Here is a 16,524-nt window from a genome sequence, read left to right as displayed (position 1 = left end):
GAGCTAAAAAAAAAAAAAAGCCTATGGACTGTAGGTGGTGTCTCATTTGCAGCATTTTTGAATTGGCAAAGAAACAATTCAATATAATATTTAATAGATTTTACTCCAGCATAATCCACAGTTGTATCTACCCTCTTTTTTTTTCTTTCTTTTTTTTTTTACCAGCCTTTTAACTCATTCACTGCCAATGGCTGGCAGTGAATGAGTTAATTCCAATTCCAGTAATTAAAAAAAATAATTCTCCCTATGTATCTGGGTCTTTTTTAACTAGTGGCATTTTGTACCCTTCTGGTTAGCCACCGGAAATACATGTCTCCCACATTCCTGTCACAGATGGATTTGGAAAATTCTAATTTAGAAGCTGGGCTGTCCACACACACATACATGAATCTATGTAAGCCTAAATGCATGCATGCCTGTCAGTGTTGCGACTTCCACGATTGCCTGGTTTCAGGTTACCAGCCACCTCTCCCTCGCCACTCCTGTGTATCACTCAGTCGTTTTTGCTGCCGCTTCCAGGAGTCTGGCTGTCTGCACTCTAAATAGAGTTGACCTCAATGCAAACTTTGTGCTGCTACTGTCTTTAACTCTGCACGGAAGGTGATACATATGCAATATGCACATATGTAAGTGTGTGTCTTTGTGTGCATCTGTTTGTGTACACACAAGTCCATAAGAATTTATTGCAAAAGAAAAGACGTGAAGACAACTACAGCTATACTTGCGAGCTACGTTAGCTCACTTGTGGAATTTGGTCTGGTATGTGCAAAAACACAACTGTATTCTCTACAGCTGAGGTTTTATATGATGCAACAACGTGAAATTTTGTCATTCGTACCACAACTCTGTTGTGCATCCTGAAATACATTACAATCAGAATATGCTTCTAAACCACTGGAACCAACACATGGCTACCATACAAATCACATCTGGCATGTTTCTGACAGAGGAAAGTTGAATTGCTCTGTATGCCCCACAGAAGAATGGGAAAGATGAAGATAAACATATAGTACATGATAAAGTTACTGAAGTAATGATGTGACGAGCCTGTAATTATATGGGAGAGTCACTGCACTTTTCTTGCCAAGAAAAACATACAGTAAACTCTATGAACACATAATTTTCAGGAAAGCTTATATGAACTCTAAACCTGCATGATGCATACTGCAAACTGTCATGTAGCATTGATTCAGAAACATAATAGGAAGTTTCCAGACAAGCTGGATTCATAATTCACTGCAACAGTCAGCATCTTTGAATACACTAAGAACTGAAATCACCCAAAGTTTCATGGGTTAAAACCATCTCACTGGTTGGCAGGTTAGCACAAAACATGACACCTTAAGCCTGATAGACTGTTTGTCAAACTGATAGTAGATCACTTTGAAATGACACGGGATATTGTTTATATTGATTTATACTTCTAGCTTTCTTAACCAGCCTTTGTGACCTTTAAATTGCAACTGAAAGATTTCAGGGAAGATCGACAACTCTGTTATCAGAATGGTCTCTGTTATTAGCTAGCTTGATTAGCCAAGGCAGTCCCTACACTCTTTAATGTTTGCTAAAATCCAATCTCTACATCTCCAGTTTGGAGGGCGGATGAAACAAGAAGGCTGACACGCACACCTAAGGTGATGTGAGTTCAGAGAAAAAGGGTTAATTAGGTTTAATTCAAAGCTGTTATTTACTCACTACCTTCAGAGGTACTTACTCAGCAAAGCAAAGAAGAGAGGTGACTTCAAAAGAGCCTGGCAACTTTAAACAGTGGAGGATGCACATTAGATTGCATTCTTTCAGTTCATATTGCATGACTTTTAGAAGTCAGAAAGGTTGGGTATGGAGCAGACATGAAGGGGAGATGTCAAAAGATACATTTACAGATGTAAAGACCCAATTAGCAGAGTGGCCCATATACTGTGGGGGTGGAGTGGCTGCCATTCAGATACTGAATCCTGTCAAAATGTCATGCATTGTATAAAATGATTATTGGACTTTGACACTGAAATGTCACGGGTAACATCTTACTGTTTTGCTGTGTTATCCGTTGGTATTTGAGAAAGTCCCTAATTAACACATCCGCCAAAACTGTCAAAACAAAGATGTGTCTTACCTGTCACAAACACTTCATCATATTCAGTGGCAGCACACGGACAACCCTGACCCCTGAAAAGTGGCTGCAAAGGGCCAACAGCTGCTGTGATAGAGAGGTCGCGGAGAGAGATCACCCTCCTGTGGTGAAAGGAATTCATAATTAACGCATTTCCACCTGGTTCATTCTACATCCTTTACAGACCAGACCAGGTTTTGAAAGGTCTGCATAGCTCAGGTAGATCAAAGCTGTGGAAACAGGCTCTCTCAAACTGTAAGACATCAACCCAATTAGCTTTTAAATATTCAGTATACACATGTTACCAATTAGAACCAGCTGGATAGGCTCCAGTTATACAAAGTCAGAAGACGAAATAGGAATAAGTCTAAAATGCTCTTCCTATAATTACATCAAAATAAAAGCATTCTGTGTGAAACGGCTTTAAAAAAAAAAGTTGCTATACATTCGTTTGATTTTTTAGCTCTATGTGCTTTTCTTCACATCTGAATTCTCAGAGGAAAAGCTAAAATTCATATATGATAATGTGTTTGCGATGTTTTCTTTTAAAATCCTATTCTTTCAAGTGATAAAAATCTGTGTATTTGAGTAACAAGAATTGCAGATTTGAATATTAATAGTGCAGATAAGATGGTGTATTTTTCACATAAAGCTGAAAGGATCCCAAGCTGTTTTACACATCTTGTCATTGGAGCAGAAATTGTTTTCCATTTTCATAACTGTCCAAAAACACAGAACGCGAATGACAGTGTGCGGAGGTGTAAACGACGTTAACAGCAAGTGTGCAGTCAATTGAAAATGTAACAAGAAACAACACAAGACAACAAGAAGAAACAAATAACTGAGGAAACCTTTTTAGGTTCATGGAAGTTGTTCTGCTGTCTGTGATCGTGGGTGATTAGGAGGACTGTGTCCCCGAGGGGCTAAGCCCACATAAAACCCTTCACTCTCACTTGTCTCTCCTGCACTGAGCCTCTCTGGGGAGGGAGAAATCACCCAGTGTGCTAGAGATGTGTCACCGTGCGATATGTGTGTGAGAAATGGATTTTGATTATTTGGGGGAAGAAGAGGCTTCTGGGTGGAGTAATGCCTGATAACACTGTCACTAAGGTAATCATCCATGACAAATTCTTCCTCAGCGGAGAGGTGGGCAGCCACAGATGCTGATTCTGGAAACTTGTAAAACCAGTAGTTGCCAGTGGTGAGTTTGGCTCCAGTGAGACTCAGACCATGTAGACACTCTGCCTCTTGAACCTTCTGGTGCCAGCTGGTCAATGTCAAAGCAGCAAATCCAACATCCCTAATGACTTCCTTTTGGTAATCATCTGCCATATTATGGAATTTAGTATGCTGAGGTTAAAGTCATCTCTCTCAAACCTTACATGCATCCTTTATTGTCCATGTGTGATTGCTTGGCTACAAATATAAAACAACATGGCTTTGTACTCATAGCTTAACACGAATACCATCAACTACCACGCTTCCCAATTACAATGCTATTATTCAGCATGCTGACATAATATGGCGTTATTTATGTGCCACTATTCTGAGCGCACGTAAAAAAGGTTTGCAAGTGTAAGTGTTGCATTTTGAGGAGAAATTTATTTTGAGTGAAGAAAAGCTGAATTTGAGTGAACAAAATTACAGTGGGGCAAAAAAGTATTTAGTCAGCCACCGATTGTGCAAGTTCCCCCACCTAAAATGATGACAGAGGTCAGTAATTTGCACCAGAGGTACACTTCAACTGTGAGAGACAGAATGTGAAAAAAAAAATCCATGAATCCACATGGTAGGATTTGTAAAGAATTTATTCGTAAATCAGGGTGGAAAATAAGTATTTGGTCAATAACAAAAATACAACTCAATACTTTGTAACATAACCTTTGTTGGCAATAACAGAGGTCAAACGTTTACTATAGGTCTTTACCAGGTTTGCACACACAGTAGCTGGTATTTTGGCCCATTCCTCCATGCAGATCTTCTCGAGAGCAGTGAAATGGCCTAGTCCACCACCTTTCATTGTTTATACCATTACAAAAACAAACAAACAAACAAACAAACAAACAAACATAAAAATGAAAAATCACCATCAGCCCACCGGGCAAATGTCCAGGATGCCCAATGGCCAGTCCAGCTATGCGGTCAGCTGGTGGGTAACAGGCATCTCCGAGAACGTTAGAGCACTTATGTGATGTCTTGATGAATCAAGCAGATATTTGAAGTTTACACAGCACCATTCTCGCATGAAAATATCTTAAAAGTTTATTTTGTGACCAAGAAAGATTAATATTTCAAACTCCGCCACTCTGTGTTCCTCCGCCACTGCCTCGTTTGAGTTTTGGACGAAATGGATTCTGGGATATTGCATTTCGTCATTTCGAGCTGATTGGAGACCAAAACAGCCAATCAGATTTTTTTGCATCCAAGTCTGTGATTGGCTGGTTTTGTGGCACAAATATAACGGTGTACAGAAAGAGTTGAGCGCGGGCAAAAATGTTGAGAGCGCGAGCAACACATTGCGAGCAAGCGCAAGTGCAAAGACTGAGCGAGCGAGAGGGGCTGCTGTTGTGTGTGTGTGGATAACAGCAAACACTGAAATACATTTTCTGCACGCAGCAATGAATTTTGTTCACTCAAATTCAGCTTTTCTTCACTCAAAATAAATTTCTCCTCAAAATGCAACACTTGCACCTGCAAACCTTTTTTACGTGCGCTCAATTTTTTTTTTACGTGCACTCAGAATAGTGGCACAAAAATAACGCCATAACATACTAGTATTTAGTAATTAGCATTAAGAACAAGAATCAGATGGGGATAATATAAACACTAGTGAGCAATGTTGTGACTGGAAAAATAATATGTGTACAGGAGATCAGGAAAGTCAAGAGGTTCAGCCTCTAAGCTGCATGAATGCCTGTTCCAGATTTTCTATGAATCCATCCAATATTGTAAAGACCCCACACTCAAAAACCTTGAATGGGAATTCCATGATGCTACCAATGAAATTCAGACATCAACAAAGTCTTTAGTTTTTGAATATCCCATATTTATGTCCACTAAGCCAAGCTTTCCAAGGAATGCTAAAATATGCAATATATATATAAAAATTCCCCTCTCACCCCTGCGGGCGGTCTTCAAGCTCGGGTCCTTTACCAGAGCTCTGGGAGCTTGAGGGTCCTGTCCAGTATCTTAGTTGTTCCTAGGACTGCGCTCTTCTGGACAGAGATCTCTGATGTTGTTCCTGGGATCTCCTGGAGCCACTCACCTAGCTTGGGAGTCACCGCACCTAGTGCTCCAAATACCACTGGGACCACTGTTACCTTCACCCTCCACATCCTCTCCAGCTCTTCTCTGAGCCCTTGGTACTTCTCTAGCTTCTCGTGTTCCTTCTTCCTGATGTTGCTGTCATTCAGTATCGCTACATCTGTCACTACGGCCGTCTTTTTCTATTTGTCTACCACCACTTTGTCTGGTTGGTTAGCTATCACCATTTTGCCCGTCTGTATCTTGAAGTCCCACAGGATCTTAGCTCGGTCATTCTCCACCACCCTTGGGAACATCTCCCATCTCCTCGGGACTTCCATTTGAGGTGGCAAAGCATTACCAAGAAGTCAATGTCTGACTTTTTGCTAACTTTATATAATATACTTCTCAACCCTTAAAGAAGTGCTTCTTTTGTTAATTTAGATTTACTGCATTGAATAAGTTTCAATGGCTACACCGTAATTCTCATATGTGTAAACTGACACATATACTGTGCCACATACTACTTAATAAAAACACTTTAACAAAATCTGTAAAAATATTTTTACATCATCACAGCTTATTTATTCCTATTCTCTGCATATTTACACAATGCTTTTGATTGTTTCACACATTTGCTCTTACTAGTATCACCCTCTGACACTAAGTCTCTTAGGAAGAACACAAATAACTCGCGCATTAATTAAAATGGTGGTGAGAAGGGCTTGAAAGTGGTTTGATGGAGAGTGTTGCCTTCTATCTAATTTCAGATTAAATTCTCGTCAGAAGCAGTGGCACCATGGAATGGAACAAAATTGCCTCTTTGATTATAGAAGCTATTCTAGATTACTTTCTCTCATAACTTTCATTTCCAAAACTTTTAGCCTCACTGAAAATGAAATGTCTTTTTCTCCTGGTTAAATATAAAAATCGATCCTATTTATGAAACAAACAAAGAAGGGTAAACCTGCATGTCAAACAGTACGTAGGAGTAAGTCGTTTAAGTATCCATCCTTTTTAGCATTTTTACACTCACTGTAGAAGTGGTTGAATCAATAATTTAAACAAATTTGATGGTAATAAAACTTCAAACTACTAATTTAAGCTGCGTATTACCATGTACAGCTAAACAGGTTAAATTGTGCAACAATATTCATTTTCACCAGCCGATATAAGAGAGATTGTTTTTCTTTTATTTGTTACAATGCTAGCACAGACCACATAAAGTTAGCCCCACACAGGGACAGAAATGACCTGTGTGTACCAAAACATGAAATGACAAAATAGGTTAAAGACCTCTCGCACGGTTTATGTTAGTACATAGCTTACCACATCCGTTCAAATCGTATTTTTTTAATATTATCATGGCTGCATGCCACACAATTTGCCAAAGGTGCCATATTATTTACATGACATTAATCATTTGTTTACATGAGATGCAGTGATAAAAGTAGACTTTACTTTGGAAAAACTGTTGATTTAATCAGCAGTATTGATTAACCCCTGAGCATCACCAAAAAAACTGTTGGTATGGCAACTGAAAAAGGTGATAAACTTCAGATAGAGTATTTTAACAATCTTTAATACAAATCCATGAACTTTCTTATCATAAAACGTGTTTATTGATGCAGCGCCTTGATTAAAAACCCTAGCATATATTGTGTTGCCTTCTTTGGGATTATAAAAACTTCCTGCTAATTACTTTTTTCATTAACATTTTTTTTCTTTGCCACCTACTACTTGAAAGCACACATATATAGTGTTTTATTTTACTTTGCAAAGCACAAACAGGACTTTTATCAGTAGTGCTCACCCCCAACAGGTTGTGGCAGATGGCTGCCCCTCGCTGAGCCTGGTTCTGCTGGAGGTTTCTTCCTGTTAAAAGGGAGTTTTTCCTTCCCACTGTTGCCAAAGTGCTTGCTCATAGGGGGTCATATGATTGTTGGGTTTTTCTCTTTATGGTAAATGGCCTGCATTTGTATAGCGCTTTACTCAGTCCCTAAGGACCCCAAAGTGCTTTACACTACATTCAGTCATCCACCTATTCACACACACATTCACACACTGGTGATGGCAAGCTACATTGTAGCCACAGCTGCCCTGGGGCGCACTGACAGAGGCGTGGCTGCCAGACACTGGCACCACTGGGCCCTCTGACCACCACCAGTAGGCAAACACGGGGTTAGTATCTTGCCCAAGGATATTTGGCATGCAGCCAGGAGACAGCCTGGGATCGAACCAGGCTGTCTCCTGGCTGCATACAGGCCATTTGTAGGGTCTACCTTACAATATAAAGCACGTTGAGGCAACTGTTGTTGTGATTTGGTAATGTATAAATAAAATTTAATTATTAGGGAAAGCACTTATGGCCTTGTTAAAAAAAGAAACTTCAAACCTAGTGAAAAATGTCAGATCATTCGGACCAACATAAATGAAATGGGTCTATCTGTCATGAACCAGCTGTGTGGAGGCAGATGAGGACCCAAACGCAAAACTCACGGAGACAGGAACTGAACTCAAAATCACTGCTTTATTGCAGGCTTCACAAAGAAACAGAACTAAACTGGTAATGCTAACAGAAGACCGAGGGAACGCAGAAAGACACACAGGTTCAGGGAGGAGACATTGACGACGCAACACTGAACTGAGGGAGACATGCACATAAATACACAGAAGGTTAACGAGGGAAGTGGGAGCACACGGGGAACACAGCTGACACAGATAATCGTAACGAGACAGGGCAGGAGTGAACACAACATGACGCATACTGACGAGAGACTGTCAAAGTAAAACAGGAAGTACACAGAGGTTCAGACAGGAGGAGAGAGAGCACAGACATAACGGGCTGGGGGCTCACAGATGCACAGAGGGGCACACAGGGGGTAATCAAATAAGGAACATCTTTAACAGAACCTAGGAACCACGGCATAAGCAACAAAATACAAGAAAACTAAGAATGCTGGGCCAACATGGCCCAGGACCATGACACTATCCATCGCTTCAGCTCCAATAACCTTGTTTTTTTCCTGTTTCAGTACAGAATGGCAGGGGTATGGAACTCTGTTCCTCTTAGATTTTCCTCTAAGCACTTGATGCAAATAGTACTTTGAATCCAGGACAAAAAAAAATTAAATCAAAATAAAGTCTCCATTCTACAGAGCCCCGCAGGGGACATGGGAGAAAAAAAATTAAGACGGACTTTTGCGAGATATCGCAAAACAAACTCAGGATCTCGCAAAAGTCTGTCTTAATTTTTTTTTCTCCCATGTTCCCTGCGGGGCTCCGTACCATTCCCTTAAAAGTACAGCATATAATAAACAATAAACAGCCCTTTATATTAAAATTTGGTGAAAAGCTAACTGCTTTTAGCTAACCAACAAACAGTAATTTGGTAATTATCTAAAAGTGAATACACCTAATAAAAGAGTATGTGAGAAACAAGGTATGCAACTTTACTAACTGCTAACTGCAGTTCATGAAGATCTATATTTGACTGGATATATGAACAAGACTGAGCTGACTATATTTTTATTGAAAAATCAATCATGACACTGAAGAACAAATCTTACACAACTAGCAAATAGTCAGTGTTGTTCAGTATTATCAGAACAACAATAATTTGCGCAGCAGAAAATAACCTCTATTTTGTTTATCAGGTCTCCCAATATGCAAATTTCAGGAACAATTTGTAGCTTATTGAGTTTAAAGCCACAACTTGTATCAGATGATAACTAAAAATGAAGCGTATAGCATGCAGACATGTAATGGCATTGCTTAGTGAGGTAAGAAAATATATTTACCATTAAAAAAATAAAATAAAATGATGGTGCTGGTGTTATCAGCGACATGGTTCAGGCAAAACAAAAACAAACAAACAAAAAAAGCAAAAAACAAACAAAAAAACAATTTAAATTTTCCTCTACTGTAATTTGTTTGAAAATTAACTTTGCATGACTTAGGACTTGCATGAATTTGGATAAGTGACCTGTTTAAAAAAATCCTGTGTATAAAAGCATGTGTTTTTAAGAGATATCAGACTCTCTAGTTTACCACCAGATAAAATCATTTTTGCACTGCTGGGCAGTCCATCCATCTAGTGAAGAAAATTAGCATTGATTAGCTGGAAGAACATCAATTTGCATTCAGAGTAGTCCATGATTTCCAGTTCTTAGTCATTTATCACACTGCTCACTGTATCCTTGAAACATGTTTTTTTTTTTAACCAACTTTGTTGCCCAGCAGAAATTATCTGCCAGCTGAAATGTGATAAAATAAATGAATTTACTTATTCCTTCTATCATTTCATACAGTTGCATATTGATTTTTGTCTATTTCACATTATCTATAATATAATAATATATATAACCCTCTCTCCCCTCATTCGCTTCGCTTCCATTTTGTCTAATACTGCTGATCTGCCATTAGACTGAAACAATATTATACACTCACATGTATTTTAAGCTTTAAAGCAGATTTTTCTGCGGGCTGTAAATCAAGTTTAAAAAGATGATGTTTGGTCCTTTAAAGTCTTAAAGGCATCACAAAGGCACTCTCTCTCACACACAGTTTAAAGAAAGTTTTGCTTTGCAGTATTAGTTTTCTGTTTTCATATTCTGCTTCCTGTATAAGCATGTCCTGCTTCTTTATCATCACTGCACTGCCAGCTTGATAACAGACAAAAAAATAATTTAATCTGCAGCGGAGCAGCACTGGACTTCTCAAAACTGTCACTGACAGTAACTTTTGATGGCAGAGTATCATAAATAGTTTGAGACATGAATATCATTTGGCTTTTTAATTGTGGCTTTTATAATATGTTATTTCAGAGCTTAATCTAAACAAAGATTTTCTTGCTTTTCCGTGAAAGTAAACAGCAGTACGTGACCCGTTGTTTGTTGTAGTACTTCTACAACAAAGTCTGCTGCTCACTGCTGCAAGTGTATTAACTCAAGGTCACTCTCTTCAGTCCCTTTGTGTCAACTCATTTATCCATTTCAAGGCAGCCGTTTCACCTCTATTGGTGTACAGAATCCCATCTAGCAAACTTGCACCACCAATCTTTCTAATTTTGTTCAATTTGAACTGGTATTTGCTGGTATGCACTGCAAAATGTGTTCAATTTCAGGATATTATACTTTTATTTGAGATGGTGGGAGCATATAAAATAGAGTGATGTTGGGATACTAGTGGCCTGGATTTTATTATTGAGAACACTTTCATTTATCTTGATCTTGATCTGTTTAATGAAACATGGCTATTCTTCTAGGTATTAATAGTATTCCCAAATTAGACAAGTAAAAAAGAAAATTTGTACTTTTATGTTGATTGAAGCTAACCAGGATAATCTGTTGGGTATAGCTTCACAGAGAATAAAAATGTATTAATACTGCAAGAAAATGAGTGCATTCCCATATGCTTTCACCTTATTAGCATGCTAACAAGGTAAAAGCATATCAAAAAAGTTTGTAATCTGCAAAGGTAAACATAAGTAAAATTACAATGTTTTAGGCCTTTTTGATTATTACTGCTTATAGCTCATGAAAATCAGAAATTCAGCATGTCAGATGACAATCGCTGACATCCTCCACGAGGAGGGCGAGCCACAAGAGGTCATTGCTCAAAAGGTTGACCGTTCACAGAATGCTGTATGAAAGGAGCTACAACCACCACATTCCTGATAAGAACTCACTCTTGTGTCAGACAATCTTAGAAGCGTCTTAGCTACACTAAAGATGATAAGAACTGGATTGTTGTTCAGTGTTCCCAAGTCCTCGGATGAAAGAATAATTTGGATTTAATTTGGATAACAAGATCTGAGATTTTTGAAGAACAGTGGAGAGACACAAAATCCAATGCATCTGAAGTCCAGTGTTAAGTTTCCACAGTCTGTGATGATTTGGGGTACAGTCTTATCTGTTGGTGTAGGAAGCGGTTGGTACTTGTGTTTTACAAGTCCAAAGCCAACACTTTAGTCTTTAATCTGCTGACGAGCTTTACGCAGATGCTGATTTGTTTTTTGTTTTATTTTGCATCATTTAGCACAATACCGGAAATACAACCAAATGATTTGTTGACCATTTCTTTTTTACAGTTCTTAATTGGTTTAGTCAGCTGAAACGAATCTATCTGGGACTCTCACAAAGAAGATGAGAAACACCTCACCCCAAAATATCAATGTGTGGAAGGGCACAACCAAAGCAACCTGGGCTTGAATAACAACATAGCAGAGCAACATGCCAATCACCTTCATACCACACCCAAGTCATTTCAATTAAATGTAATTTTATATATATAGCACTAAATTACAACTGCAATCAGTTACAACAGCTTTATAATATAGACCCTGCAATATTACAGAGAAAACCCCAACGATGTTGCATGTTGATGTTAGGCTACAGTGGGAAGGAAAACTTCCCACTGTAGCCTAACACCTTAAAACTTCCTTTTAACACAAAAAACCTCTGGCACAACCAGACTCAGGGACGGGCAGCTATTTGCCATAACCATTTGGGGGTGAAGAGGAAAAGAAAAGAGCAGAGGGATACAGGACAACAAATAATAACTAATGATTAAATGCAGAGTGAAAAGAAATGAGTGAAGAAGAAACATAGTGCATCATGGGAACCCTTCAGCACCCTACACCTGTATTGCAGCGTAACTAAGGGAGGATTCAAGGTCATCTGATCCAGCCCAAACTATAAGCTTTATCAAAAAGGAAAGTTTCAAACCTCACCTTAAAAGGAGAGAAGGCATTTGTGTCCAAAATCCAAACAGCTTCCACAGACGTTGATGGCTCTGCCTTCCATTAACTCCTACAAACCACAAGTAAACCAGCAGTCTGAGAGAAAGCGCTCTATTGGGGTGAGAGGGCTTTATCATAAGGTGGGACCTAGTTATTCAAGACCTTCTATGTAAGGAAAAGGTTTTTACAATTTCAAAGCTGCAAATATGTGAACTACCAGGAAAGGTTTTTGTGTTTCTGTGCGTGGAGAGAAACTGTGGAATAGTTTGATTGTGGAGTTGCAACAACATCCAAACATAAAGTAGTTCATGTCTCTGATTAGAAATTTGGTGTGTCATACCAATTTGAATTGCACAATTAACTTTTTAAACCTGGAGGTATTGACTTTGTTGTGTGGAAGTTAAGCTAGATAAATATTAGGTGATAACTCATGGGGAATGGTTTGGATTAAACGGGTGTGCTCTTCTTGTCACTCCTTTTCGATATGTATCGATATCTATCTTTTCACTTAACAAGACCAATATTAGAACTTGCCATTGTGGAGTGCAAGCTGCAAGGACAAGTGAGCTGTAAAAGAAGAAACATTTTAAGGTAGCAGATCATTACATGAAGGAACCTTTTAAAAACAAGCGCCTTCATGCTCACAGGTGTGCACACGGGTGCTCACACACACAAACGACACCCTTTTTGGCTCCTACCTCAAAGCACAGTGTGCGCTGTCGATCTTATTGTTGCACAATAATGTTTAATATTTAGTATTTAATATTTACTGTTATATTCCCATATATCATCGTGATGTTGTTTACTCTATTGCTCTCATTTTCTTCTGCTTATATTACAATAACATGTAATATTTATTATCTACTGTTATCTACTGTTAGCTAGTTTATTGTGATGGTGTTGTTTTTATTATGTTGTGCTTTGTTGTTTGTTTTCTAATCTGGTTTTTTATCTCCATACAGGTGATCCAGGTGCTTTATTTGTTTTTCTTTTTTTTTCTTCCCCCCTTTCTAACCATCTCTTCTCCCCTCTATTTTTCTTTCTCTCCCTCTCTTTCTTTCATTCTTTCTCCCTGTCCTATCCCCCAGTCATGTCTGTCCCGTCTTTAAAAAATGAAAATAAAATAAATACATAATTATAATATAATAAATCACTTGCGACACGTGGAAGGAGTTATGGATCCTCATATTCCGGGGCAGGCGAAGGCGGACAGAGACAGGGTTAATCACAGAGTCGACCTCAAAGGGACCGATGAAAGTGGGAGACAGTTTCTTGGACTCAGACCTGAGTGGGATGAATCTGGTAGACAGCCAAACCTTTTGTCCAGGTGTGTAGGTGGGAGCAGGGGTCCGGTGGCGATCCGCCAGGCGCTTATTGCGTTCCACCGTGCGGAGAAGGGAGGCCCGAGTCGCTCTCCAGGCGCGCCGACACCTCCGAAGATGCTGTTGGACAGAGGGAACAAAGTGCTCACCCTCGACGGCTGGGAAGAGTGGCGGTTGATAGCCCAAGGACGCCTCGAAAGGGGACACACCGGTGGCAGAGGAGGTAAGGCTGTTATGAGCATACTCAATCCATGACAGTTGCTCGCTCCAAGTTGACTGGTTAGTGGAGACCAGGCACCGGAGAGCTGCTTCGAGCTCCTGGTTGGCACGCTCCGTTTGGCCATTCGTCTGCGGGTGGAAACCAGAGGAGAGACTGACCTGAACTCCGAGGGCACTGCAGAACTCCTTCCATACACGCGACGTGAACTGCGGTCCTCTGTCTGACACAATGTCCGTGGGGATGCCATGGAGGCGAAACACATGGTCAGCTAGCAGCCGGGCGGTCTCTAGAGCAGTGGGGAGCTTAGGGAGGGCGACAAAATGAGCAGCTTTGGAGAAGCGGTCCACAATGGTGAGAATCACAGAGTTACCTGACGAGACGGGCAGACCAGTGATGAAGTCAACAGCGATGTGCGACCAAGGGCGGCTCGGAGTCGGCAGAGGGTAAAGGAGGCCAGAGGGTGGTTGATGGACGCTCTTGTTTTGAGCGCAGGTCGAGCATGCGGAAATATATTCGCGGACGTCTTTGGCAAGGGAAGGCCACCAGGCGAAACGTTGGAGGAAGGTAATAGTGCGGTGGACCCCCGGGTGGCAGGTGAATCTGGCAGTATGAGCCCAATGTAACACTCGTGACCTTACTGAGGGGACGAAGAGCAACCCTGGAGGGCCCGTTCCGGGGTCCGGTTCTGTCCGCTGAGCCTCTCGAATAGCCAACTCGATCTCCCAGGTCAGGGCCCCGACTACACAGGTGGGCGGTAGAATGGGAGAGTCCCGAGTTGCGTCTTCGGAGGCGGCGAATTGGCGTGAGAGGGCGTCTGGCTTGACATTACGGGAACCGGGTCTGTAAGTGATCGTAAACTGGAATCTAGTGAAAAACAGGGCCCACCTGGCTTGCCTGGCGTTGAGGCGTTTTGCCGATCGAATGTACTCCAAGTTCTTGTGATCGGTCCAGACCACAAACGGCTGGGCAGCACCCTCTAACCAATGGCGCCACTCCTCCAGGGCTAGCTTGATGGCTAGTAGCTCTCGATCTCCCACATCATAGTTGCTCTCTGCAGAGGTGAGACGGCGTGAAAAGTAGGCACAGGGATGCAGCTTACCTCCTTGCTGCTGGGAAAGCACCGCCCCCACTCCAGCGTCCGAGGCATCCACCTCCACAACGAACTGCCGGTCGAGATCGGGTTGGACGAGAATGGGCGCCGAGGCAAAGCGGTCCTTCAGATGGGCAAACGCACGTTGAGCTAGCCCATCCCAGCAGAAGGGAACCTTGGGAGAAGTAAGACGGGTCAGAGGCAGGACCAGTTTACTATAGTTGCGAACAAAGCGCCGATAAAAGTTCGCGAACCCCAGAAAGCTTTGAAGCTGTTTACGGTTAGAGGGGGTCGGCCAGTCAACAACGGCTTGAACCTTTGCGGGATCAGTCTTGAGGTTACCCCGATCGATGACGTGGCCCAGGAAGGAAACAGTTGAGACATGAAACTCACACTTCTCCCCTTTAACAAAGAGACGATTTTCGAGGAGACGCTGAAGCACTTGCCTGACATGGCGTCGGTGGTCGGCGACAGACTGGGAGAAGATGAGGAGGTCGATGAAATCTCGGAGCATGTCATTCACGAGAGCCTGAAACACAGCTGGAGCATTGGTGAGACCAAAAGGCATCACAAGATATTCGAAATGGCCCAGGTGAGTATTGAAAGCCGTCTTCCACTCGTCTCCCTCCCTAATCCTCACCAGATGGTAGGCGTTGCGCAGGTCCAACTTTGTGAAGATGGTGGCACCCTGAAGAAGCTCGAACGCGGAACTCAGCAGAGGGAGGGGATACTTGTTTTTAACTGTGATGGCGTTGAGGCCGCGATAGTCAATACAGGGCCGTAAACTTTTATCTTTTTTGGTGACAAAAAAGAAACCAGCAGCAACAGGTGAGGACGAGGGGCGAATGAGACCAGCGGCAAGTGACTCATTGATGTAATTTTCCATGCTTTCCCGCTCCGGTCGAGACAGGCTATACAACCTACTGGTCGGAAGCGGCGCGCCTGGGAGGAGGTCAATCCCACAATCGTACGGCCGGTGAGGGGGAAGAGAGCGTGCCTTATCTTTACAAAACACTTGCGCCAGGTCGTGATAGTCAGACGGTATGGAGGACAGATCAGGCGGTTCTGAAATAGTTTTATTGGGTGGTAGGTTCATGGCGGGGGTGGCGGCTTTTAAACAGGACATGTGACACTCCTCCCCCCACCCCGAAATACTCTTTTTCCTCCAATCAATCACAGGGTTATGTTGACACAGCCAGGGATAGCCCAAGACTAGTGGAGTGAGTGGGGCCTTAAAGACGTACAACTGTATGGTTTCCGATTCCCCGACGCGCCCGTAGGTGCTCATCCAACTTCACACACAGCGTAATCACATCAGACAAGGTCTTAGGAACATCTCTCATCATCAGTTCTCTCTTTAACTCATCACAAACATTATTCAGGAGAGTACTTATCAATGCCGACTGCCCCCAGCCAGTCTCTTCGGCCAAGGTCCAGAATTCGACCGAAAAATCCGCCATACTCCGCCTCCCCTGCTTCAAATTTAACAGTCTGTGGGCAGCCGCCTCCGGTGCCTCTTTCAAAAACACTCTTAAATTTGGTGAGGAAGTCCTCATAAGAAATGTCCGGGGCTGTTCTCAAAACAGCTTGCGCCCAGTTTAATGCGTGCCCGCGTAATAGTTGAACCATAAAGGCGATTTTGGCCCCATCTGTCTCATATGTTCTTCGTAACTGACGGAATTGTAGTGTGATCTGAGTCAAAAATCCACCACATTTATCGAACTCACCCGAGAAAGGCTCCGGCGCTGGTAACGATCGCTCCGGTGGTTCTGTGGGGGCCGGCGTGGGGGAAACAGG

This window comes from Astatotilapia calliptera, chromosome 6 (genome assembly GCF_964374335.1).
Source record: "Astatotilapia calliptera chromosome 6, fAstCal68.1, whole genome shotgun sequence".
NCBI lineage: Eukaryota > Metazoa > Chordata > Actinopteri > Cichliformes > Cichlidae > Astatotilapia > Astatotilapia calliptera.
This window is presented reverse-complemented; position numbering follows the sequence as displayed.